Consider the following 27070-nt stretch of genomic DNA (forward strand, 5'->3'; position numbering starts at 1 on the left):
CCATTCCAACTCCAGAATCGTTTTTTTCTGTGCCTTCACTTCTCTTTCCAAGCCTTTGTTGGTCTGCTGCATTTTGTGCATCGTCTCCTTCATCATTGCTTGGAGCTCCGACCAGAGCGCCACCTTTATGCTGGTCGCTGTGTAGTGTTCACGCTCCGCTGCTTGGTCTGCCATCGTTTTCCCTTTCAGGCTCGCCTGTACCTCCGTCTCGTCTTGTGGGGCCGCTTGCCTGCGCGTCCGCCGCTCATGCGCCTTTCCCTCGCTGCTGCTTGCGTCTCATTGTCCCTTTGCTTTGGTGTTTTTCTTTCCTCCAGCTATCTGTCTGTCTCTCTCTCTCTTTCCCCGCTGCTGTTCCTTCCCCTGAGCTTGCTCTTCCTTCCCCGCTCCTCTGCTCTCGCTGGGTCTGCCTTGGGCTTCGGGTTTGCTCTTTTTTTGTTGGGCGGGGTGTTGTTGTCCCTTCCTCCTTTCCTTCCTTTCTCTCTTGTCTCTTTATTTATTTACTTTTATTTTTCTCCCTTCTCCTTCTCTTTTTTTCCCCTCTTCCTTTTCACTTCTCAGGAGGGTTCGGGAGAGAAATTTCCTGGTGCGGACCGGAGTTTCTCTTTGTCTCGCCGCTCACCACCTGGTCGCTGCTGCTCCGTGGGGTTGGGGTTCTCTCTCTCTATTTTTATTAACTTGGGTACTAAAACTGGAGCGTTCTCCAAGGCAGTCTTCAGGACACGCGACATCGCAGAATTGCTGAGCAGAAACTTATAGCCAAGTTCCACACACATGAGTACGGCCTCAACTGGGACCTTGGATTCATGTTGCATTACATTTAGCTCCCACCATCTGGCTTGGGCTTGCAAAATCCTACCAACTGTCCTGGCTTGAGATAATTCACACCTTTTTAACCTGTGAGTTTCCCTCTCCAGTTGCTCCATCTGGACCTGTAAAGACTTAATTAACTGCAAAGATTCTCATTCAAAGTATCATCTTGCATATTTGACTTTGTCTATATATATGTTTCTGGAACCCACCTCTTCATTCACCTGAGGAAGGAGCTGTGCTCCAAAAGCTAGTGATTCAAAACAAACCTGTTGGACCTTAACCTGGTGTTGTACGACTTCTTATTGTGCTCACCCCAGTCCAACGCCGGCATCTCCATATCATGAGTAAAACTTTTGGCAGCCTTAATACACAAAGATTATTCACCTTGCTTTATTACAATAAAAAACAAACTTGCTCATTTTCATTTTGCCTCATAATGCAAAGATTTGTGTTTGGGTCACCTCCAGATCTTTCACTCTCCTTGTGAACTGTAACAGGCTGACTGAGTGAGATATTGACTGAGTGAGTTTTGCTGAGACAAGGTAACAAAATGATTTTGGTGCTGAGACAGAGTGACCAGAATTTACAAGACTAAGTAAGGAGAATTAGTTCTAAGTAGTTATGTGAGGAGTTGCAGAGGAGTGTAGCAAGATCAGGAGCTCAGCTGGTGAGAGGCATGATGTAGGGTATCCTGAATATGTACATTTCATGGAGTCAGAGACAAACCACAGATGTAAAAATAGAGAGAGTGATGAGGTAGACACATTACAGATTAGGAATTTGTAAATGACAATTAAACTGCACACACTAATCACTTTTTTAAACTGAGGGGAACATTAATTTGTCCTTACTGAACACAGAGAAATGTGCTGCGACACCCTATTTTGATTGTGACTTGCCTCTATTAGGAATTAGATATATTTTTTAAAAGAAATTTAGAGTACCCAATTATTTTTTTACAATTAAGGGGCAATTTAGTGTGGCCAATCCACTTACCCTGCACATCTTTGTGTTGTGGGGGTGAAACCCACGCAGACACAGGGAGAATGTGCAACCTCCACACGGACAGTGACCCAGAGCCGGGATCGAACCTGGGACCTTGGCGCCGTGAGGCAGCAGTGCTAACCACTGCACTACCATGTTGCCCAATGTTCTTAAATGGAAACTTAATTGTGATTAAGCAATATGCCTGTCCTGACCTATGGGTATTAAAATATTGAGATCATGGGATTGTCAGTTTTCACCATGTGTAGAAAACACCTACTAATTTTCAAATGATTAATCATGACTTATTATATAGGTCTTTTCCACGAAGTAAAAAAAAATGACGATTTCATCTTATTGCATCATGATCCCATAAGCATGGAGTCCACACAAAGATTTTAATTGAACTATTAACAACATGGAAGGTGCTTTAATATTCTCTGCTGTACTGTTTCAGCATTTTCTGTCTCTTCAATCTGTGGTGTGGAGATGCCGGTCTTACAACATCATGTTAAAGTCCAACAGGTTTGTTTTGAATCACTAGCTTTCGGAGCACTGCTCCTTCCTCAGGTGAATGAAGGAAGGAAGAGTGCTCCGAAAGCTAGTGATTTGAAACAAACCTGTTGGACTTTAACCTGGAGTTGTAAGACTTCTTACTCTTTTCAACCTGGGCAGCTTGAAAATTTTCCAAATGAAATTGTAAGCGCATGGTACTGTTTCAGCATCAAATTCAAGAGTTTTCTTCTAGAATTCACTGAACTGGTAGGAAGTTTACCATGGAGGCACAATATGAACCCCCCTCCCCGAAAAGCCACATTATTTTCAGTTGTGTAGTTGGCATGCTGTTCCACTCCAAAAGCAAAATGTCAAATAGCGTCATATCAAGGGTGAGTTTATGTGACTACTTTATCCTGAAATATGTGACTTCATCAAAGTGGGAATGATAATTTGAAAATATGTTCTGCAGATCCAGAGAAAGAATGGTGACGGCAGCAGCTTTCAATACTCTGCTTCCTGTTCAGAGAAAAGAGCATGAGAACCCGCCCCCTGGAGGGAGAGAGAGAGACCCAACACTCTGGAAATAATGCTCTGTGACTGCCAGCCTCTGGAACGGCTATATTTGCTGCTAACTCTGGGGAAATCAGTGGTTCCAGTCACGTGGTCGAGCAGCCGGCTGACGTGGTGGGAAAAAAGTTGCGAAAGTTTTGTTCAGCTTTCAGTTGCAGGAAAAGCGAGTTGAAATTAAAGGTTTCTGCTGGTGGTAAGTGAAAAGTATTCATCCCTAGCACTGTTTGGAAGGTTGTTTGGGGGGCGGAGATAACACTTTACAGAGTGGGGGTGAACATTGGTGTGTTTTGCTTTTGAAGAAATCGGGAAGTAGTTTGCTTTAACGATTATTCACCAGCATATTGAAAATCTGGTATAAATTCCGATGTGTCCGCCCGCCAGGTCACTGACCAACTGAGTCATTTCCAGAACTCCAGTCAACTGCTGGGAACGGTCTTCCTTCAAGCCAGGGAACTTGACAGTGTTGTTGCAACTAACTGGTATAACAGGGCCATTGCATTGAAAACGTGTTCACGGAAACGGTGGGTGGTGTGTGTTTTTTAATTCCCCCCTGAGATATTTTTGGAGAATGGAAATAAGAATATAATTGCCGCCTGCCCTCTCTGACAGGTAATTTGTGTGGGTAATTTTGTGAAGATGCGACATATCGGCGTTTCGGATCGAACACCCGCTTTAGAAGTCGCCGGATTTTCCTCAGGCGGATTGGGTTGGAAAGGAAAACACGCGTGTTTTCTACAGCCGGCGCCTGACGCGCGCGACATCGATTTTACGCGCCTGAAAAAAATTGCTCGCTCCTCGGTCTACCGAAGAGTGACCAAATCTAGTTGTTACGATGCTTCAATGTTGGCGGGTTGGTAATGATGGAATACTGAACTGCAATTCCAGAGTTAGAAAGGTGTGACGCTCAGGTGAGCAGCAGCAAATGGTGAAGTCAGCATTTTTTGTTGGGATGGACTTTAACTGATCGACCTTCCATACTTGCTGCAACGTAACTGCGAACTCATTCTCGGTTCTGGTTTCTGCCGGTGTTCTTTTCATCCCCTGCTGACTTGGGGATGCTGCTTTCCCTGACTGGAGAATGATACAAATATGAAACAAGAAGGTACCGCTTCCTTCCACTGTTTTAAACGAACCCCAGTTGTTGAATGGTGCCCACAGCATGGCTATATATTTGGGTATTTGCTCAGTGCAGTATTGTATATGTGTAGTCTTTGGTTATAAATTCATTTTGGTCTGTGGTGTAGAGTAAAATCCACGTGAGTGGGTACTTTTGATGCGGTGGAAAAAAAATGGCTGCAAATTTCGGAAACTAATTACTGTAGCCAACTGATATATTGATACCACATGGAAAGATGCTCACATTGGAGGCAAATTCAGGTTCTTTGTGTTATGGCAAAAGTATTGTGTTTTAGTAAGTAATTTCACTTCAGCTTCTCATTTCCACAGAATGCGCCTTTTAAAAAAATAAATTTAGAGTACCCAGTTCATTTTTTCCGATTGAGGGGCAATTTAGCCCCCACATCTTTGGGTTGTGGGGGTGAAACCCATGCAAACACGGGGAGAATGTGCAAACTCCACACGGACAGTGATCCAGAGCCAGGATCGACCCTGGGACCTCCGCGGCGTGAAACAGCAATATTAACCACTGCGCCACTGTGCTGCCCTGCCATGGAATGCCCTTTAAAGGAGGAAAAACATATTATTGTGGCGCTTAGTTGGCCATCTTATTTATGGCAGCGCTCCTACTGGAGACAAAACATTGTTTCATAATAGACTCCTGCTAAAGTTTGGAATTGTTTTCATTTGTGCGTGGAATTGAGCATCATTCGAGAGGCCAGAAGTTGTTGCCCATCCCGAATTGTTCTTGAGCCACAGCCTTGAATTGGTGCAGCCCATGTGGGCTAGGTACAGCTACAGTGCTATGGGTAGGGAATTCAGGATTTTGACTCCGTAACAATGAAAAAAGGTGCTTGTTCCAATTCAGTGTGTGGCTCGGAGGGGATTTTGTGGTGGTCATGTTCTCATTCATTTGCTATCGTTGGCCATCTAGGTGGTAGAGGTCATAGATTTGGAAGGGGCTGTTGAAGGAACCTTGGCGATTTGCTCCATGCATCTTCTAAATAATACAGCCTGCTGTCACTGTTACTGGTGGAGGGAGAGAATGTAGAAGTTGGTGGTAGAGCGCTGATTAAGTGGCTGCTTTATGGGGAATGGTATCAACGTTGAGTGTTGATGGTGCTGAACTCATCCTGGCGACTAGTGTGTTTTTCATCACACTCTTGATTGTGCTTTATTAATTGTGGACAGACATTGGGGAGACAAGAGGCGAGTTACCCATCTCTGAATTCACAACCTCTTACCTGATTTTTGTAACTTGTGCGTTAAGCACACACATTGCACAAAGGTTCTGAAATAGGGTTGATTTATTCCATTGGCATCAAAGCAGTATCAACCCTCCAAAGGAAGGCGCAATTCTAAGAAACAAACTTTACATAAAATATTCACTACCGGTGCTCCAGATCTCTGTCCTATAGAGGGCCTTGACTCCTCAATGCAATCGCTCTCACTCTCATGAGGCTTCTCCAACGTAAAGGTAATACTAATTGGTTTGAATAGCTTTCCAAATCCCTTCCTGGTTCCTTAGCCACCTGCCACCCTTGGGCTTCAAGCGGCTCCTGCCTCACTGCCACTCACAAGTCCTTTTTGCCCAGGTGCTTTCTCCTTCACCTCATGATATCTGGCAGCACCCTCAGCTTATCAAAGACATTTCTCCCTTCAGGGAGGGGCCCATGGGCTGACATGTTCCCCGGATTGGTGTTCTACCCCAACATTACCACCTGCTGCTGGAGACCCTGCTATATTTTGTGGCCACAATATATGTTTTTGGTTAATGGTAATCCCCAGGATGTTTATGCTGGTTTTTATGGCAATAGTAATGCTGTTGCTTGCTGAGGGGAGATGATTAGAGTTCTTTTGGGGATGGTTGGCACTTGTGTGGCATGAATGTTCTTACTTATTAGTCCAAGCCTCAATGTTGTTGATGCCTTGCAGCATGCAGGATGGATTATTATCAGTATCTGAGGGATGGTACTGAACACAGTAATCAATAGCATTGCTCCGTTCTGATTAGTGACTGTTAGCACTTAAAGAGAAATCAGGATATCTTGTTTTACCAATAGAATTACAGCTCAAGATTTCATGTTTTTAAATGAAAGCAATCTTTATTGCATACAAAAGACTTAAACAAAAGAAGCACTATTAAGTTAACAATATGGTTTATAACTACATATATTATGTACTCAGATTTGCTTCTCACTTTCCCCAAGATCTTTTTTATACCTTATATCTCAAGTTATTTATTTTTGTCTGCACCAGCCAGAATGTCTTTGAACAGAACTTTAGATTAAGTGTCCCTCGTTTTAAAGCTCTTCTTTGGCCTGATGAACAAAATTAATTTTACAACCTTTCATCTTTTACCATATGCTTTAAAACTAATTTAGCTCTTCCCCTCAAAGCGAAACTGTCTCCTTGAACTGCCCTGACAGTAAGGATTATAGATGTCATGTATTGTTTTTCAGCTAAGTGAACTAACCTGCTGCTATACAACATTGCCTTTCTAGCTGTTACCCTCTTAATAATAATAATCTTTATTAGTGTCACAAGAAGGCTTAAATTAACACTGCAATTAAGTTATTGTGAAAATCTCCTAGCCGCCACACTCCGGCGCCTGTTCGGGTACACTGAGAGAGAATTCAGAATGTCCAATTCACCTAAAAGCATGTCTTTCGGGACTTGTGCGAGAAAACCGGAGCAACTGGACAAAACCCATGCAGACAAGGGGAGAACATGCAGACTCTGCACAGACAGTCACCCAAGCCAGGAATCGAACATGGGTCCCTGGCGCTGTGAAGCAACAGTGCTAACCAGCACAATCAATCTGATCCCGGCCTTTTAAGTGCAATAGACTCCAAACCTGTTTTCATTGCTCTTACCCTGTTTTCTACAGTTAAAACATTAATTCCTAAAACTAAAACATATATTTTAAACACATGAACAGTGAACTAGATACTCACAACATTACATCCCCACTTCAAACCTTATGGATGGAAGGTCATTGATGAAAGAACTGAGGATGGTTGAGCCTAGGAGACTACCCCAAGAAACTTTGGTCGTGATGACGTGGGTAAGATGATTGGACTCCAGCAGCCACAACCATTTCCCTATGTGTTAGGTATGACTCCCACCCAGAAAATGTTAAGTAGCCTTTTTTTTAATAAATGTTTCTATTGGGTTTTTGAACCCCCCCCCCCCCCTCCCCCGGCTATTATTCTGCTTGTTCGTTGGCCACAAACAGGTCCCGGAACAATTGGGTGAATGGCTCCCACGTTCTGTGGAAGCCATCGTTTGACCCTCGGATGGCGAATTTGATTTTCTCCATTTGGAGAGATTCTGAGAGGTCAGACAGCCAGTCTGCAGCTTTGAGTGGTGCTGCTGACTGCCAGCTGAACAGGATTCTACGGTGGGCGATCAGGGAGGCAAAGGCAAGGGCCTTCGCCCACCTCCCAGGAATAGATCTGGCTGGTCTGAAACCGTGAAGACCGCCACTTTCGGGCATGGCTCCACCCTCATCCCCACCACTTTGTACATTGCCTCGAAGAAGGCTGTCCAGTGCCCCGCAAGTCTGGGGCAGGACCAGAACATGTGGGCATGGTTGGCCGGGCCTCCTTGGCACCATTCACATCTATCCTCCACCTCCGGGAAGAACCTACTCATACGGGTTCTTGTTAAGTGGGCTCTATGTGCCACTTTTAGCTGCGTCAGGCTGAGCCTTGCGCAAATGGAGGTGGAGTTGACCCTATGCAGTGCTTCGCTCCAGAGTCCCCACCCTATTTCAATCCCCAGGTCCTCTCATTTCTTTCTTGTTGCATCCAGTACGGTGTCGGCCCTCTCTACCAGTCGGTCATACATGTCGCTACAGTTTCCTTTATCTAGTATGCTTGCGTCCAGTAACTCTTCCAGTAATGTCTGTCGTGGCGGTTGCGGATACGTCCTTGTCTCCTGTCGTAGGAAGTTTTTGAGTTGTAGATACCTTAGCTCGTTCCCCCTGGCTAGCTGGAATTTCTCTCTCAGTTCGTCCAGTGTTGCGATCCTGCCATCCGTGTATAGGTCCCTGACTCTCAGTGTCCCTGCGGCCTGCCTCCACCTTTTTCAAGGTGGCGTCAGTCAGTGCTGGTGTGAACCTATGGTTGTAGCAGATGGGAGCTTTGTCCGACATTTTGGTCAGGCCAAATTGCTGCCGTAGTTGGATCCAGGATTGGAGGGTGGCTATCACCACCAGGCTGCTGGAGTGTTTTTTGGGTGGGGATGGGAGTGCTGCCGTGGCGAGTGCCCGGAGGGAGGTCCCCATGCAGGAGGCCTCTTCCGCATGCACCCACTCGGCTTCTGGCTCCTTGATCCATCCCCTTATTCGCTCGGCCGTCGCCGCCCAGTGGTAGAATTGTTGGTTTGGGAGGGCTAGAATCCCCTGGATTTTTTTTTTTTTGTAGGACCTTCTTTGGGATCCTAGCATTCTTCCCCCCCCCCCCCCCCCCCCCCAAGTACAAACGGCATGATTAGTTTGTCCAGTGCTTTGAAAAACACCTTGTGGATGTAATCGGAATGGATCTAAGTAGGAAGAGGTACCTGGGCAGTACGTTCATTTTGATCGTCTGGACTCTCCCCGCGAGGGAGAGTGGGAGTGTTCCATCTTTAGCAGGTCCTTTTTTACTTCCTCCGTCAGACTGGTGAGGTTCCACATTTGTGGATCCGTTTCCAGTCATGGGCTATTTGGATCCCCAGGTAGCGGAATTTGTGTCGGGCTTGTTTAAACGGCAGTCCCGTTAGTTGCGTCCCCCCCCCCCCCCCCCTACTTGTGGATGTACCAGGAAGATCTCGCTTTTGCACATGTTGAGTTTGTAGCCCGAGAAGGTGCCAAACTCTTTCAGGAGCGCAATGATTTTGGCCATGCTGCTTTGTGGGTCCGAAATGTAGAGGAGCAGGTCATCTGCATAGAGTGAGACTCTGTGCTCTCTGCCACCCCTTCGGATCCCCCTCCAGCTTTTTGCTGCTTTCAGCGCGATTGCTATTGGTTCGATCGCTAGAGCGAACAGCAACGGGGACAGTGAGCATCCTTGTCTGGTGCCCCTGTGCAGCTGGAAGTATCGGGAGTTGGTGTTGTTGGTCCGTACGCTCGCCATAGGAGCGTTGTATAGGAGCTTTACTCAGGAGGTGAACCCTATTCCAGAAGGAGAACTCCTTCTCCCCTGGGTAGGCGAACCTCCCGGGGGTCCACCGCTCCCATCTGTTCCATAACAGTTGAAGCCCCCCCCCCCCATGATTAGTCGGTGCGCCGCTATGTCACGGAGTTCTGCCATGGTCTTCTTGATGAAGCTCGTGTCCTTCCAGTTGGGTGCGTACACGTTAACTAGCACTATCGGTGCCCCATCCAGGGCCCCGCTGACCATGACGTACCGTCCCCCCTGGGTCCATAACCGTCTTTGTCGCCCTAAACATCGTCCTTTTGCTGATCAGTATTGCCACCTGTTGGCCCTTGTTCCATAGCAGGAATGGTAGGTTTGTCCCACCCAGCCCTTTCTTACCCGCAGTCGGTCCTACTCTCTCAGACTTCCTCCAAGAGACACACCTATGTCGGCCCTCATATTTCTTAGGTGGGTGAGGACTCTGGATCTTTTCACTGGGCCGTTGAGTCCCCTTACGTTCCAGGTGACTATCCTGGTGGGGGGCTTCTGTCCCCCCGCTCCTGTGGGATTAGCCACACTTACCTGGTGGACGTGCCCCTGCCCTCCGGGGCTTCCCTTTGTTAGGGGGCTGTCGAGGATGGCTGCTGTCACTGCTCTCTCCATGCAGTCGGGTCCCCGCGCTCCGGGGTTCCCCTTTTGTCCAGGGGGCACCCGACACGGCCGCCTACTGTGTGTCCGCCATGCGGGTAGTCCCCTGCACTCTGGGGTCTCCCTTCGCCCAGACCGTACTGGGTGCGTGCTTGCAGCGATTCGTTGTTTCGAGACCTTGGTTGTGGCACTTTGTAGCCCCATTGCAATTCCTTTTCTAGCCTTGTTTGTCCCTCCTTCCCTGTGCCCTCCCCCCCCCCCCCCCCCCCCCTCCTCCCCGGTTGGGGGCGCGCTGCGGCCCTGCTTTGTTGCATGCCCCCGGCGCTAGCTTTCCTGCTAGTGCGGTGGTCCCCCTCTCGGGAGTTACTGTCTCGCTTCTCCCCTGCCCGGCCTCTGCAGTTTTCTGCCCGCTCTTCCCCCATCCTACCCTGCACTCATCTTGCTTGCTCTCCTTTCTCTGCTACTCTCGTTCCCTCGTGCTGGGGCCTGGTCTCCCACCTGAAGTGGTCCCTCGGGCAGTGGTTTCCTTTTGGTTCAGGATGCGCTCGCCGTGGGGGCAGGGGGGGGCCTGGCGTTGCCACCCCACCCCACCCCGTTGGTGTGTTGTTGCCCCTTGCCAGGGGCCCCCTTATTTCTACCCCAGCTGGTGGTTTTCCAGGCCGTGTTCCTCGACAAACTTGTTTGCTTCGGCGTGGGCTGTGAAGAAGTATTCTCTTTTTTGGTTTGTGACCCAGAATTTTGCTGGATACAGCATATCGAAACGCACTTCGTTCTTGCTTTCGCTCTATTGAATTCGGCCCGTCTCCTGACTAGGTCAGCCCCAATGTTCTCGTAAATTCTAATGAAGTATCGTTCCCATTTGCAGGTTCTGTTTTTCCTGGCTCAGCGCAGGATTGTTTCCCTGTCTTGGTACCGGTGCAGTTTAGCTATAACTGCTCTCGGGTGATCCCCTGCCTTGAGCTTCGGGCGCAGCGACCGGTGTGCTCTGTCCATTTCTGGTGGGTTGGGGAAAGATTTCCTCCCCACTAAGTTGCCCAGCATCTCGGCCACGTGTGCCGTTGGGTTTCTACCCTCGATCCCCTCTGGTAGGCCCGCTATCCTGATATTTTGCCTTCTCGAGCCCTTTTCCTGATCGTTCACTCTGTCCTTCAGGCTCCCCTGTGTTGTGCCCAGTCTCGCCACCTCCTTCTCCAAGGCCGTGATCCGGTCGCTCATGTCAGTCGTGGCTTTCTCCAGCTCCTTAATGGTCGCCTCTTGGGCTTCCAGTTTCTCCTCTTGGGCTTCCAGTTTCTCCTCTGCTCTGCCCAGGGCACCTCTGCCAGGGCCTTGGCCATTGCTGCCTGCACTGCGGCCTCTATGTCTGCCCTAGTTTCTGCCTTGTTTTCCTGCTGATGTTCCCTCAGCGCCTCGGAAAGGCTGCTTTCCAGTTCCAGTTTCCCCCCTGGCCCAGGGGGAAAATGCTCCTGTCTGCCCAGTTAAATATTTAGTAGCCTTGATACTCCTGGTACTCCAAGTGAAATGCTTCTATTTAACTCCAGAGAAGCTACATATGTGAAGTTGTTGCTGCAGAATGTAAGACCATTTCCTTCCTGTTCTCCACCAACATTTTGTTCGCTGACAGTGTGGAATATTTAACATCCAAACTTATCAAAGTTCTGTCATAAAAGTTAATGGAATAATTAAAATAAAGGAATAATTCCCGATGGTGACACCTGCTCTTCGAGATTGTAAAACAAATGAGTATGCTTTTAGGAATTAAAAACAATATTAATGCTCCATGGAATTACTCTGTTTACCGTCCTAAAATATCAGTAAACCAAATGTTTTAGAAGGCTGCTGTTTAAAACCTCTGCAAATCTGATCTGGTAGCTTAATGTAGCTGTCCAAATTGTGTGAGGAATCAACCTGCACTCAGTCTTATTAAATCATTGGAGCTTTTCATCAGTCCCACCAAAAGTAGCATCTGATCTTTTGGGGAACCTGCAGAAATAAAAAATCTTCCAGTCAGTCTGTTTGTCAGCAGGAATGCATTGTAATATGCCTTTCAGGGATTGCAGCAATACATCACTAGAAAGGAAGTGTGTCATGCGATCCAGGTTTAGTTTGGCTTTAGTTGCTTTCAGCAACTGTCCATGTATATTTGTTCATGTGTGCCTAGAATTAATAAATGAGTCCACAACATGTTTACCCAATCCCTTATGAGTGATTTTTGCTTTGATATCATTCTCACATACGCAACAAGCGTGCGTGCAATTATCCGGTAATTCCCCCCCCCCCCCCCCCTCCACCCCCCTCACCCCCGCACTTTGCCAATGATACTAACCCTCCTTCAGGCAGGACCTGGATCAGCCATTCCCAGTGCTGTAGATTCAGATTTGAAGTAAGAGAAAAGCCATATGCACAAATTGCTCATCAATCTAATATGGACCTGCTGACTGAACCGGTAAACAGCTTGAGAACTTTATATTTTTCACAAAGGATGTTTCAACAGTAATCTACCTGTATAATTTTTAGAATGTACTGAATAGTGCTGATGGTGGCACAGTAGTTTGCACTGCTGCCTCATAGCGCCTGGGACCCGGATTCAATTCCAGCCTTGGGTGACTGTCTGTGTGGAACAAAGAAGAATACAGCACAGGAAAAGGCCCTCCAAGCCTTGCACTGACCATGGTACCTGCCTAAACTAAAACCATAGGCACTTAGAGTCTGTATCCTTCTATTCCCACTCTATTCATTTGTCTGGATGCCCCTTAAATGCTCCTAACGTACCTGCTCGCACCAAGTCCCCAGGCAGCGGACTTATTTACCATCCTCTGTGTACAAAAATTTACCATATATTTACCATCCTCTGTGTACAAAAACTTGCCTCGCACATCTGTTCTAAACATTTCCCCACGCACTTTAAACTTATGTCCCCTAGTACTTGACTCTCCTACCTTAGGAAAAAGCATCTGACTATCCACACTGTCCATGCCACTAATAATCTTTGTACACCTATATCAGGTTACCTCTCAATCTCCGTTGTTCCAGTGAGAACACACCGAGTTTTTCTAACCTCTCCTTATAGCTAATGCCCTCCATACCAGGCAACATCCTAGTAAACCGCTTCTGCACCCTCTCCAAAGCACCCACATCCTTCTGGTAGTGTGGTGACCAGAATTGTACACCGTATTCCAAATGAGGCCTAACTAAGGTCCCGTACAGCTGCAACATGACTTGCCAATTTTTATATTCAATGCCCCGACCGATGAAGGCCAGTATGCCGTATGCCTTCTTGACCACCTTATCCATGTGCATTGCCACTTTCAGTGATTGGTGGACATGCACGCCCCCATCTTTCTGCCTGTCCATACTCGCAAGAGTTCTGCTATTTACTGTGTAATTCCTACATGCATTGACTTTCCAAAGTGCATTACCTCACACTTGTCCAGATTAAACTCCATCTGCCATTTCTCCGCCCAAGACTCCAACCAGTTTATGTCCTGCTGTATCCTCTGACAATTCTCTTCACTATCCGTAACTCCACCAATTTTTGTGTCATCTGCAAACTTACGAATCAGATCAGCTACATTTTCTTCCAAATCATTTATATACACTACGAACAACAAAGGACCCATAACTGATCCCTGTGGAATGCCGCTAGTCACAGCCTTCCAATTCAGAAAAGCACCCTTCTACTGCTACACTGTCATCTGTGCCCAAGCCAGTTCTGTATCCAACTTGCCAGCTCCTCTCTGATCCCATATGACTTCAGCTTTTGCAGCAGTCTACCACGAGGTATCTTGTCAAAGGCTTGACTGAAGTCCATGTATACAACATCTACTGTCTTTCCCTCATCTATCATCTTTGCCACTTCCTCGAAAAACCCAATCAAATTAGTGAGCCACGACCACCCCTTCACAAAGCCATGCTGCCCATCACTAATAAGTCCATTTGTTTCCAAATGGAGTTTGCATGATTTCCCGTGTCTGCATGGGTTTCCTCCGGGTGCGCAGTTTCCTCCCACAGTCCAAAGATGTGCAGGTTAGGTGGATTGTCCAAAGTAAATTGCCCCTTCGTTTCCAAAACATTAGGTGTGGTTAAGGGATATGATGTTGGTGCGTATCTAGATGGGGTGCTCTTTCAGAAGGTCGGTGCAGACTCGATGGGTTGAATGGTCTCCTTCTGCACTGTAGGGATTCTATGACTTTGCTTAATGTGGGTCCTTCTTGAGATGGAAGGCAAACAATCAGTTATAGTGGAGCAACTGACCACTGACTTGGATCATCAAAGTTGTGCCTGAGCTTTGCAGTTATCCTTTTGTATCTGGCTGTCAGCCAGAAAACGGTTTGGTCAAACCCCCAGCCTACGTCAGTATCATTGACATTTCACTCTTATCCTGTCCCAGATACAGTGACAACTCCTAACCTGGCTACTTGGCCCTGGTTCTGTTACCTCTAAGCACTGCTTGAATCTTGTACCAGCTGCTGTTTCTATTGTCATCCATAGTTAAGAATAAAAAGAAGTAAAAGCTGCCATGTCAGATAGGGACACGGTGGTGAAGGAAGAGAGAGGAGAGGCACAAAAGTGAAGGATGATAGAGGCAGAGACTCTGAAGTGAAGCTGGAGGGAGCAATTCAAAATACATTGACAGTATGATTTCAGCTTTAAACAAAAGAACTTTTCTTCTACACGTTGAGTGCGCATGCACACATATTGTGCATGTGCGTGCACACACATACATGCATGCACACGAAATATACATTTAACCAAATGTACCCACCTATTCCATAAGCATCCAACAGTGTTCCAAAAATTTCAGGACTCCTGGATTTTTTAATCTAATTTTCTGCAAGATTTGGAAAAATGAAAACTTGGCTTTTAAGAACGAGAGATCTTTCTACCAGTGTAAACAAAACAAGCACAGAAATGACAAGTCAACGTATTATATGGAACTTATTTCTCTTGAGACTTCATAGTGATTTCATAGAATCCCTACAATGCAGAAGGAGGTGATTCGGCCTATTGAGCCTGCACCAACCCTCTGAAAGAAAACGTTTACCCAGGCCCTCTTTCCCCTGTAACCCCACCTAAACTTTGACCACTTGGGTAAAAGTTAGCATGGCCAATCCACCTCACATGAATGAAATGAAATGAAAATCGCGTATTGTCACAAGTAGGTTTCAATGAAGTTAGTGTGAAAAGCACCTAGTCGCCACATTCCGGCGCCTGTTCGGGGAGGCTGTTACGGGAATTGAACCGTGCTGCTGGCCTGCCTTGGTCTGCTTTCAAAGCAAGCCATTTAGCCCTGTGCTAAACAGCCACATATACACATCTTTAGAGTTAGTTTGTTGTGTGTCCGGTTATTCAGACTGGACACCTTTTCACTATTGTGTTTGAAAATCCTTTGGTCACTGTGAGGGTAGGAAGTGGCTTTTTGATGCAGAGATGGGTTTTTAAAATTGAACATGTGGTAAACACCACGAGTAACATATTACATGTATTACAGTACTGCCCATGTATTACAGGTACCACGGTAAATCCCTGACTGCTGGCTACTCCCAGCTGGCGGCGTAAAGAAATGTATGCTCTCCTGCGCTGCTCCCATTCTGTTTCCAGCTGCAGGAGGCACAACATCTTGTGCAATAAAGCCTCGATTGTTTCACCATTCTCGTCTCGTGGTAATTGACGGTACATCAATTTATTGCACCAGATTTTAAAAGATGGGCTTCCTGATCGCCTGCAGCTGAGCCCTCACGCAGCCAATGCCACGTCCGCCTTCGAGCACTGGCTAGCCTGCTTTGAAGGCACCTCAGAGCAGCCACTGAAGAACTCTCGGACCCACAGAAGCTCCAGGTCCTCTACTCACGGGTGAGTCCTGAAATTTTTCCCCTCATCCGGGATGTGCCCACCTACACAGAAGCGATGACGCTCCAAAAGGGACATTACATTAAGTCGGTGACTCAAGTGTATGCCAGGCACCTCCTGGCCACGAGGCGGCAACTCCTGGGGAAGACTCTGGACCATTTCTTGCGGGCCCTACAGATTCTCGGTAGGACCTGTGACTGCCAGGCAGTTTCAGCAGCCCAACACAACAAACTACTAATTAGAAACACTTGCGTCACGGGCATGAAGTCTACTTACCTTCGGCAGCGACTATTGGAAGCGGGTATGCACGATCTTGCAGAGACTAGGCAGCTTGCGAATTCACTAGAGGTGGCCTCCCGTAATCTGGAGGCCTACACCTCCGACCGCGCCGCACCCTCGTGGGCCCCACCAGCTGCCGACTCGAGCTCACCGCAAGCCTGCGCTACGCGGCAGCCAGCCAACTCCGGGGGGCCCAAGTGTTATTTTCGTGGCCAGAGGAAACATCCCAGGCAGTGCTGCCTGGCGTGGAGCGTGACCTGCAACGGGTGCGGGAAGAAGGGCCACTTTGTTTCCGTTTGCCAGGCCCGGTCGGTCGCCGCTGTTTCCTGGCCCGGCATTGCTACATCCCCCACGTGTGATCCAAGGGCGCCGCCATCCTCTTCACCACAAGCCACGTGTGGCCCGTGGGCGCTGCCACCTTTGATGCTGCCCGCCATGTGCACCCCGTGGGTGCCGCCATTTTGGACAGTGCCTCAGGACCCCTGCTTGTCCGGCCGTTCACTGCCCGCTGATACCTCCTCCACCGCTGATCAACCTGGGATCTCCCAATATCCTCCGCAGCTCGCATCCATCACCCTGGATCAGTCTCGGTCCCGCAACCTCGCGACCGCTACTTAACGGTAAAGATCAACGGGCACGAGACGACCTGCCTCTTTGACTCTGGGAGCACAGAGAGCTTCATCCACCCTGCTACGGTAAGGCGCTGCTCCCTCCCGGTACACCCCGTCACCCAGAAAATCTCCCTGGCCTCCGGATCCCATTCCGTAGAAATCCAGGGGTACTGTGTCGTGACCCTCACTGTTCAGGGCGCAAGAGTTCAACAACTTCAGGCTCTACATCCTCCCCCCATCTCTGCGCTGCCCTGTTACTAGGTCTTGACTTTCAATGCCACCTCCAAAGTCTTACTTTGAAATTCGGCAGATCCCTGCCCTCCCTCACCGTCTGCGGCCTCACGACCTTGAAGGTCGACCCACCTTCACTGTTGGCAAACGTCACCCCGGACTGCAAGCCCGTCGCCACTAGGAGCAGACTGTTCAGTGCCCAGGACAGGACCTTTATCAAGTCGGAGGTCCAACGGCTTCTGCGGGAGGGGATCATTGAGGCCAGCAACAGCCCCTGGAGAGCTCAAGAGGTGGTAGTGAAGACTGGGGAGAAGCACAGGATGGTCATTGACTATAGCGAGACCATTAACCGGTGCACACAGTTTGACGTGTACCCCCTCCCACGCATATCTGACATGGTCGATTAGATTGCGCAGTATCGAGTCTTCTCCACAGTTGACTTGAAGTCCGCCTACCACCAGCTCCCCATCCGCCCGGAGGACCACCAATATACTGCGTTCGAAGCAGATGGCCACCTCTTATCACATCCTTATGGTTCCCTTCGGCGTCACCAATGGGGTCTCGGTCTTCCAGCGAGAGAAGGACCGAATGGTTGACCAGCACGAGCTGCGGGCCACCTATCCGTACCTAGATAACGCCACCATCTGCGGCCACAATCAGCAGGACCACGATGCAAACCTCCAAAAATCACTCCATACCGCCAAACTCCTTAACCTCACCTACAATAAGGAGAAATGTGTGTTCCGCACCAACCACTTCGCCATCCTTGACTACGTAGTGGAAAATGGAGTCCTGGGGCCCGACCCGACCGCATGCGCCCCCTCCTGGAACTTCCGCTCCCCCACTGCCCCAAGGCCCGGAAACGATGCCTGGGGTCTTTCTCGTATTACGCCCAGTGGGTCCTGAATTATGCGGACAAGGCCCGCCCACTCATCAAGTCCACAGTTTTTCCCCTGACGGCTGAGGCCCGCCAGGCCTTCAACCACATCAAGGCGGACATCGTCAAGGCCACGATGCATGCAGTCGACGAGACCCTCCCCTTTCAGGTGGAGTGCATCAGACGTAGCTCTGGCCGCCACCCTCAACCAGGCGGGCAGACCCGTGGCTTTCTTTTCCTGCACCCTCCATGCCTCTGAAATTCGGCACTCCTCTGTCGAAAAAGAGGCCCAAGCCATTGTGTAAGCTGTGCGGCATTGGAGGCATTATCTGGCCGGCAGGAGATTCACTCTCCCCTCTGACCAATGGTCGGTTGCCTTCACGTTTAGCAATACACAGTGGGGCAAGTACAAAAATGACAAGATCTTGAGGTGGAGGATCGAACTCTCCACCTATAACTATGAGGTCTTGTATCGCCCAGGGAAGCTTAAGGAGCCCCCTGATGCCCTATCCCGCGGTACATGTGCCAGCGCACAGTTAGACCGACTCCGGGCTCTCCACTATGACCATTGCCACCTGGGGGTCACCCGGTTCTTCCATTTTGTCAAGGCCTGAAACCTGCCCTTCTCCATTGAGGAGGTCAGGACCATCACCAGAGACTGCCAGTTCTGCGCAGAGTGCAAGCCGCACTTCTACTGGCCAGATAGAGCACACCTGGGTGAAGGCCTCCTGCCCCTTTGAACGCCTCAGCATGGGCTTCAAAGGGTCCCTCCCCTCCACCGACCGCAACGTGTACTTCCTCTACGTAATTGATGAGTACTCCCGGTTCCCTTTCGCATCCCGTGCCCCGACATGACTTCTGCCACGGTAATCAAAGCCCTGCACCGCATCTTCACTCTGTTCGGTTTCCCCACCTGCATCCACAGCGATTGGGGATCCTCTTTCATGAGTGATGAGCTGTGTCAGTTCCTGCTCAGCAAGGGCATCGCAGGACGACCAGCTACAACTGCTGGGGAAACGGGCAGGTGGAGAGGGAGAATGGGACGATCTGGAAGGCCGTCCTGCTGGCCCTTCGGTCTAAAAATCTCCCGGTCTCCCGCTGGCAGGAGGTCCTCCCCGACGCGCTCCACTCCACCCGGTCGTTTCTGTGCACTGCCACTAATGAGACCCCTCACGAGCGTGTGTTTGCCTTCCCTCGGAAGTCCACCTCCGGGGTCTCGCTCCCAACATGGCTGACAATTCCTGGACCCGTCTTCCTCCGGAAGCATGTGCGGAGCCATAAATCGGACCCCTTGGTTGAGAAAGTCCACCTCCTCCATGCAAATCCGCAGTACGCCTACGTGGCACACCCCGACAGGCAACAGGACACTGTCTCCCTCCGGGACCTGGCACCCGCTGGGACCCCACCCACAACCCCCGACCTGACACCACTTCCCCCCCCCCCCCCCCCCCCACCCCCGGTTGCCTCATTCACCCTTGTGCCACCCACTCTCCCACCAGCGAACCTCACTGGATCCCCCACCCCAGTGGGATCTGTCCCCTCATGGGATCCACTAAGGGGTGATGAAGACAAGGACAACACTCTCCCGGAGTCGCAGGTGACTACGTCGGTGCCCACATCACCACCAGGACTGAGGCGATCGTAGCGGAGGGTCAAAGCCCCCGACAGACTCAATTTGTAATGTTTTGTCACCCCCGCCGGACTCTTTTTTTTTTTTAAAAATGGGGTGAATGTGGTAAACACCACTAGTAACATATTAAATGTATAACGGTACTGCCCATGTATTACAGGTACCATGGTAAATCCCTGCCTGCTGGCTCCTCCCAGCAGGCGGTGTATAAAAGTGTATGCTCTCCTGCGCTGCTCCCATTCTGGTTCCAGCTGCAGGAGGCACAACATCTTGCGCAATAAAGCCTCGATTGTTTCACCATTCTCGCTTTGTGGTAATTGACGGTACATCAGAACACTGACACCAAACCGGCACAAAGACAACAGAAGGCTCTGAAGAACAAGAGACTGCAGGGAGAGGAGGTTATATGTTGAACCATGGGACAAAATGTAGAGGAATTAACTTGCTCGAAGTCAAATATATAAGTGGAGTAGAGAAGATCTTTATTGTTGTGCAAGAACTGTTGGATTAAGGGTATCTGATCATAACTGTTACCATGTACACGTACCTACTGTGGAATAAAGTAGCTTAATGATCCCAACCAAGCCATCTTTATTCAGTGACAACTCTTTTTGGAGAGATTAATGAAATGCATGTGCAAAAGTCATAACCATCCAGTTCAGATTATACTGGGTTTCATCCTTATACTCCTTGCCCATTATCTTCCATGTAGATTAAGGCAATTGACCGTCAACTCTCAAAAATGTGGGATACTTTCAAGTAACTGATGTCATTGAATCCAACAAGGTGCCTATGGCGAGCCTAATTTGTAACACCGATAGAGAGCAGAAGGAGCCATATTTGATTCCATTCTGTACAATTAATTCATCAGAGTCCGTTATTTGATAGAGATGTTGGTATCCATTTCAATGCCTGTGAACAAGGGGAAGACAAAATCCTATTTGTTAGCACACGAAGCCCTATAGCTAAGTATAGACTTACTATGGCCCTTCGGTCTAAAAATCTCCCGGTCTCCCGCTGGCAGGAGGTCCTCCCCGACGCGCTCCACTCCACCCGGTCGTTTCTGTGCACTGCCACTAATGAGACCCCTCACGAGCGTGTGTTTGCCTTCCCTCGGAAGTCCACCTCCGGGGTCTCGCTCCCAACATGTCAACAAGTATAGACTAAGTATAGTGGGTAGAGACTTCCGGTTGCGGCTATGCGGAGCAAAGCCGCACATTCGGTGGCTCCCGCTAAAACGGACTCCAGAGGAGCCCCAACGGAAATTTTTCGACGACTTCCAGTGTGGGAAGGTGATAGCAAGGTCCACCCCCATAGTATATGGATTGGACCAGGAGCGGAGCGGTGAAAAAAGCATTTTTTGGAGCAGCGAAAAGTGCGAGGGAGAAAAAACAAGATGGCGGCGGGTGGAGATCAAGCGGCATGGGTGCAGGAGCAGCAGGAGTTTCTCAAGCGCTGCTTTGAGGAGCTGAAGAAAGAGGTGCTGGTGCCAACGCTGACGGCGATCGAGGGGTTAGTGGAGACCCAGAAGGCCCAAGGGGCGACGATCCGGGAGGTGCGGGAAAAAACCACAGAGAACGAGAATGAGATCTTGGGCCTGGCGGTGGAGATGGACACACACTAGGCGCTGCGCAAGAGGTGGGCAGAAAGATTCGAGGACCTGGAGAACAGGTCGAGGAGGAAGAATCTTCGGATTCTGGGTCTCCCTGAAGGAGTGGAGGGGGCCGATGCCGGGGCATATGTGAGCACGATGCTCAACTCGCTGATGGGTGCGGGGGCCTTTCCGAGTCCCCTGGAGCTAGAAGGGGCTCATCGGGTCCTGGCGAGGAGATCCAAGGCCAAGGAGCCGCCAAGGGCGGTAGTGGTGAGGTTTCACCGTTTTGTGGATAGAGAATGTGTCTTGAGATGGGCCAAGAAAGAGCGTAGCAGCAGGTGGGAGAATACGTAGATCCAAATCTATCCGGACTGGAGTGCAGAGGTGGCAAAGAAGAGAGCAGGTTTTAATCGGGCCAAGGCGGTGCTCCATCGGAAGGGGGTGAGGTTCGGAATGCTGCAGCTAGCGCGATTGTGGGTCACGTTTCAGGATCGACACCACTACTTCGAAACGCCTGAGGAGGCTTGGATCTTTATTAAAACTGAAAAGTGGGGAGGGGGGAAGAGATATGTCGGTTGTATGCAGGGTTTTAACTATGCGTGGGGAATGTTCCACGAGCTGGATGATGGATGGGGATGGGGGAAGAGATCTGATGGGGAGACTGTGAGAGAATGTGGGCGCCGGTGCTGGAGGGAGGGGAGGTCCGGGGATGGGGGAATTGAGATAAGGCCTCAACAGGAGCGGCGCCAGAGGGGGCGGGGCCAGCTCAGGAAAGCACAGGCTTTTTCCCGCGCTATGGAAAGATGGAGGGGGGGGGGTGTGGAGGAGCGCGCACTGATTGCTGGGGAGGGGGGGATTCCCACACGGGGGGGGGGGGGTCGATGGGAGGCCGGGGTCAGCAGGAGTCAGCTGACTTACAGGAGTGTTATGGGGGAGCAAAAGAGCTAGATACAGATCTAGTGGGGGGGGGGGAATAGGGTTGTTGCTGCTGCATTGGCCGATGGGGAACTGGAAACAGAAGAGGTGGTCGGGGCGGGGGTCCCCCGTCTGGGGGAACTGGAGAGTGCGGGAGGCGCGGGCACGGGACTGGCCTAGAAAAGGAGATGGCTAGTCGGTGGGGGGGTGATAACTTGGAATGTGAGGGGCCTGAATGGGCCGGTTAAGAGGGCCCAAGTGTTAGCGCACTTAAGGGACTGAAAGCAGACGTGGTCATGCTTCAGGAGACACATTTGAAGGTGGCAGACCAGGTCAGGTTAAGAAAGGGATGGGTAGGACAGGTATTCCATTCGGGGCTGGATGCGAAGAACAGAGGGGTGGCAATACTGGTGGGGAAGCGGGTGTCGTTTGAGGCCAAGAATATAGTAGTGAACAATGGAGGTCGATATGTGATGGTGAGCGGTAGGTTGCAGGGGGCGTGGGTGGTATTGGTAAACGTATACGCCCCAAACTGGGATGATGATGGATTTATGAAGCGCATGTTGGGGCGGATTCCGGATCTGGAGGCAGGAAGTTTGATAATGGGGGGGGGGGATTTCAACACTGTGTTGGACCCAGCGTTAGATCGCTCCAGATCTAGGTCGGGGAAGAGGCCGGCTGCGGCCAAGGTGCTTAGGGGGTTTATGGACCAGATGGGGAGAGTAAGCCCATGGAGATTTGCTAGGCCCCTGGCCAGGGAATTTTCTTTTTTCTCTCACGTACACAGAGCCTACTCCCGGATAGATTTTTTTTGTTTTGAGTAGGGCGCTGATCCCGAAAGTGGAGGGAACGGAGTACTCGGCCATAGCTATCTCAGACCATGCCCCACACTGGGTGGAGCTGGAGTTGGGAGAGGAGTGGGACCAACGCCCGCTGTGGCGTCTGGATGTGGGATTACTGGCGGATGAGGAGGTGTGCGGGGGTGCATTGAAAGGTATTTGGAGGCCAACGACAACGGGGAGGTGCAGGTGGGTGTAGTATGGGAGGCGCTGAAGGCGGTGGTCAGGGGAGAGTTAATCTCCATCAGGGCTCACAGGGAGAAGAGAGAGGGCAGGGAAAGGGAGAGGTTAGTGGGGGAGATCCTAAGGGTAGTCTGGAGATATGCAGAGGCCCCCGAGGAGGGACTACTTGGGGAATGGCGAAGTCTCCAGATGGAATTCGACCTGTTGATCACAGGGAAGGCAGAGGCACAGTGGAGGAAAGCACAGGGAGCGACGTTATGGGGAGAAGGCGAGCCGGATGCTGGCACATCAGCTCTGTAAGAGGATGGCAGCGAGGGAGATGGGTGGAGTTAAGGATAGCAGGGGAACAGTGCGGAGTGCGGTGAAAGTAAATGAGGCATTTAAGGACTTTAATGAGGAGCTGTACAGATCTCAGCCCCCAGCGGGGGAAGAGAGGATGCAACGATTTCTAGATCAACTGAGGTTCCCGATGGTGGAGGAGCAGGAGGTGGCTGGTTTGGGGGCGCCAATTGGGTTGGAGGAGCTGGTTAAAGGACTGGGGAGCATGCAGGCGGGGAAGGCCCCGGGGCCAGATGGGTTCCCGGTTGAGTTTTACAGGATGTATGCGGACCTGTTAGCCCCGTTGCTGGTGAGGACTTTCAATGAGGCAAGGGAGTGGGGGACCCTGCCCCCGACGCTGACCGGGGCGCTGATCTCTCTGATCCTGAAGCGGGACAAGGACCCACTGCAATGTGGGTCGTACAGACCGATCTCGCTCCTCAATGTGGATGCTAAGTTGCTGGCAAAAGTGCTGGCTACGAGAATTGAGGGCTGTGTCCCGGGGGTGATTCATGAGGACCAGACGGGATTTGTAAAGGGCAGGCAGCTAAACACCAATGTGCGGAGGCTCCTCCATGTGATTATGATGCCCTCGGTGGAGGGAGAGGTGGAGATAGTGGCAGCTATGGACGTGGAGAAGGCCTTTGACCGGGTGGAGTGGGAGTATCTCTGGGAAGTGTTGCGGAGGTTTGGGTTTGGGGAAGGGTTTATCAGGTGGGTTAAGCTATATAGAGCCCCGATGGCGAGTGTGGCTACGAATCGGCGGAGGTCGGAGTATTTTCGGCTGTATCGAGGGACGAGGCAGGGGTACCCCCTGTCCCCCCTGTTGTTTGCATTAGCAATTGAGCCTTTGGCCATGGCATTAAGGGAGTCCTGGAAATGGAGGGGGGTGGTCCGAGGGGGAGAGGAGCTTCGGGTGTCGCTGTATTCGGACGACCTGTTGCTGTACGTGGCAGATCCAGTGGAGGGGATGGTGGAGGGCATGCGGATCCTAAGGGAGTTTGGGGACTTCTCGGGCTATAAGCTCAATGTAGGGAAAAGTGAACTCTTTGTGGTGCATCCAGGGGACCAGGGAAGAGGGATAGACGACCTACCGTTGAGGAGGGTGGAAAGGAGCTTTCAGTGCTTGGGGATCCTGGGAGCTGGGGGGCCCTGCACAAACTTAATTTGACGCGGCTGGTGGAGCAGATGGAGGAGGACTTCAAAAGATGGGATGTGTTGCCAACCTCGCTAGCGGGCAGGGTACAGTCGATTAAAATGATGGTCCTCTCGAGGTTTCTTTTTGTGTTCCAGTGCCTTCCTATTATGATTACCAAGGCCTTTTTTAAGCGGGTAGGTAGGAGCATCATGTGTTTTGTGTGGGCAAACAAGACCCTGAGGGTAATGAGGGGGTTTCTGGAGCGTAGTAGGGACAGGGAGGGCTGGTGTTGCCGAATCTGGAAGACTATTATTGGGCAGCTAATGTGGTGATGATCCGTAAGTGGGTAATCGAGGGAGAGGGAGCAGCATGGAAGAGGTTGGAGGTGGCTTCCTGCAAAGGAATGAGCCTGAGGGCGCTGGTGACGGCACCGCTGCCGCTCTCGCCGACAAGGTACACCACGAGTCCGGTGGTGGCGGCAACGCTAAAGATCTGGGGACAGTGGAGACGACATAGGGGTGAGATGGGAGCCTCGGTGTGGTCCCCGATCCGGGAGAACCATCGGTTCGTCCCAGGAAGGATGGACGGGGGGGTTTCGGAGCTGGCATCAGGCAGGGATCAGAAGGATGGGCGACCTGTTTATAGACTGGACGTTTGCGAGCCTAGGGGCGCTGGAGGAGAAGTTTGGGTTACCCCCGGGAAATGCGTTCAGGTATATGCAAGTGAGGGCGTTTGTGAGGCGGCAGGTGAGGGGATTCCCGTTGCTCCCGACACACGGGATTCAGGACAGAGTGATTTCGGGTGTATGGGTCGGAGAAGGCAAGGTTTCGGCGATATATCAGGAGATGAAAGAAGAGGGCAATAGAGCGGAGCTGCTGATTGGCCGTTGCAGGGGAAATTTGCATACGTCCGTGTGCTCACCCTAACTTGGAGGCGTACCTGAACAAGATACCCTAGCTGTTCAAGTGAAGGCAAGCATCCAGCAGAGGGCAGTAGAGCAGAGCTGCTGATTGGCCGTTGCAGGAGAAGTTTGCATACGTCCGGGTGCTCACCCTAACTTGGAGGTGGTTTGTGGAGGAGCTCTTGTCAAGTGACACTTAAACCTGAAACACTTCTTCAGTGTTTCCCTCCCTACCCCCTCCTCTAACCAAAAAAACCCAACCGCTGTAAGGATCAAGAGGAATGCCCGAGGGCAGGTAGAAGTGGAAAGTTGAACCGTGAAGTCACAGCCTGCAGGTAAGGGATTGCCTGGTGACAGGTAAGTAGTTTTTATTTATTTTCCCTCGGGTGTTATCGTGCGGGGCGCAGAGGTTGCTGAGTGAGTGCTTGCTGAGAAGGGGAGTGAAAGCCAGGTAAGCTCTTTCTTTTTTTTTATCTAGAGGGGATGACAGGGAAGGTAGTGCAATGTTCCTCCTGCAGAATGTTTGACGTGAGGGACGCCGTCAGTGTCCCTGCTGATTTCATCTGTGGGAAGTGCACCCATCTCCAGCTCCTCAGAAACCGCGTTAGGGAACTGGAGCTGGAGTTGGATGAACTTCGGATCATTCGGGAGGCAGAGGTGGTCATAGATAGAAGCTTCAGGGATGTAGTTACTCCGAAGAATAAAGGTAGATGGGTGACGGTGAGAGGGGCTGGGAGGAAGCAGTCAGTACAGCCGTTCCCCTTAGTACCAAGCATACCGCTTTGGATACTGTTGGGGGGTCGACTTACCAGGGTTAAGCCATGGGGTACAGGTCTCTGGCACAGAGTCTGTCCCTGTTGCTCAGAGGGGAAGGGGGAAGAGGAGTAGAGCATTAGTCATTGGAGACTCCATAGTTAGGGGGATAGATAGGAGATTCTGTGGGATCGAGAGAGACTCACGGTTGGTGTGTTGCCCTACAGGTGCCAGGGTGCGTGATGTCTCGGATCGTGTTTTCGAGATCCTTAAGGGGAAGGGGGAGCAGCCCCAAGTCGTGGTCCACATAGGTACCAACGACACAGGTTGGAAAAGGTATGGGGATGTAAGGCAGGAATTCAGGGAGCTAGGGTGGAAACTTAGATCTCTGGGTTGTTACCCGTGCCACGTGATAGCGAGACGAGGAATAGGGAGAGAGAGGAGTCGAACACGTGGCTACAGGGATGGTGCAGGAGGGAGGGTTTCAGATTTCTGGATAATTGGGCCTCGTTCTGGGGTAGGTGGGACCTCTACAAACGGGATGGTCTGCACCTGGACCAGAGGGGTACCAATATTCTGGGGGGGGGGGGGGGGAATTTGCTAATGCTCTTCGGGAGGGTTTAAACTAGTTCAGCAGGGGCTTGGGAACCTGAACTGTAGCTCCAGTATACAGGAGGTTGAGAGTAGTGAGGTCATGAGTAGGGTTTCGAAGTTGCAGGAATGTACCGGCAGGCAGGAAGGTGGTTTAAAGTGTGTCTTCTTCAATGCCAGGAGCATCCGGAATAAGGTGGGTGAACTTGCGGCATGGATTGGTACCTGGGACTTCGATGTTGTGGCCAATTCGGAGCATGGATAGAGCAGGGATAGGAATGGTTGTTGCAGGTGCCGGGATTTGGATATTTCAGTAAGCTCAGGGAAGGTGGTAAAAGAGGGGGAGCGGTGGCATTGGTAGTCAAGGACAGTATTACGGTGGCAGAAAGGATGTTTGATGAGGACTCGTCTACTGAGGTAGTATGGGCTGAGGTTAGAAATAGGAAAGGAGAGGTCACCCTGTTGGGGTGTTCTATAGGCCTCCGAAAAGTTCCAGAGATGGAGAGGAGAGGATTGCAAAGATGATTCTGGGTAGGAGCGAAAGCAACAGGGTAGTTGTTATGGGGGACTTTAACTTTCCAAATATTGACTGGAAATGCTATAGTTCAAGTACA

The 27070-nt window shown here is 50.4% G+C and overlaps 1 protein-coding gene across 5 annotated transcripts in view; it reads left to right on the plus strand.

Annotated features, from left to right (window-relative positions):
• The first annotated feature begins 2900 nt into the window (after nucleotides 1–2900).
• Nucleotides 2901–27070, plus strand: part of LOC140391769 (interleukin-1 receptor type 1-like) — a 103767-nt gene continuing 79597 nt past the window's right edge. Inside the window, exon 1 of one of the 5 annotated variants that reach the window (XM_072476625.1) lies at nucleotides 2901–3055. The gene's annotated coding sequence lies outside the window, so the exon portion shown is untranslated. Of the gene's footprint in view, nucleotides 3056–3359; nucleotides 3472–3675; nucleotides 3771–15503; nucleotides 15600–27070 lie in introns of those variants that run through there. The other 4 variants (XM_072476626.1, XM_072476629.1, XM_072476627.1 and 1 more) reach the window with 4 other exon arrangements.

The sequence above is a fragment of the Scyliorhinus torazame genome, chromosome 15, assembly GCF_047496885.1.
Source record: "Scyliorhinus torazame isolate Kashiwa2021f chromosome 15, sScyTor2.1, whole genome shotgun sequence".
Lineage (NCBI taxonomy): Eukaryota > Metazoa > Chordata > Chondrichthyes > Carcharhiniformes > Scyliorhinidae > Scyliorhinus > Scyliorhinus torazame.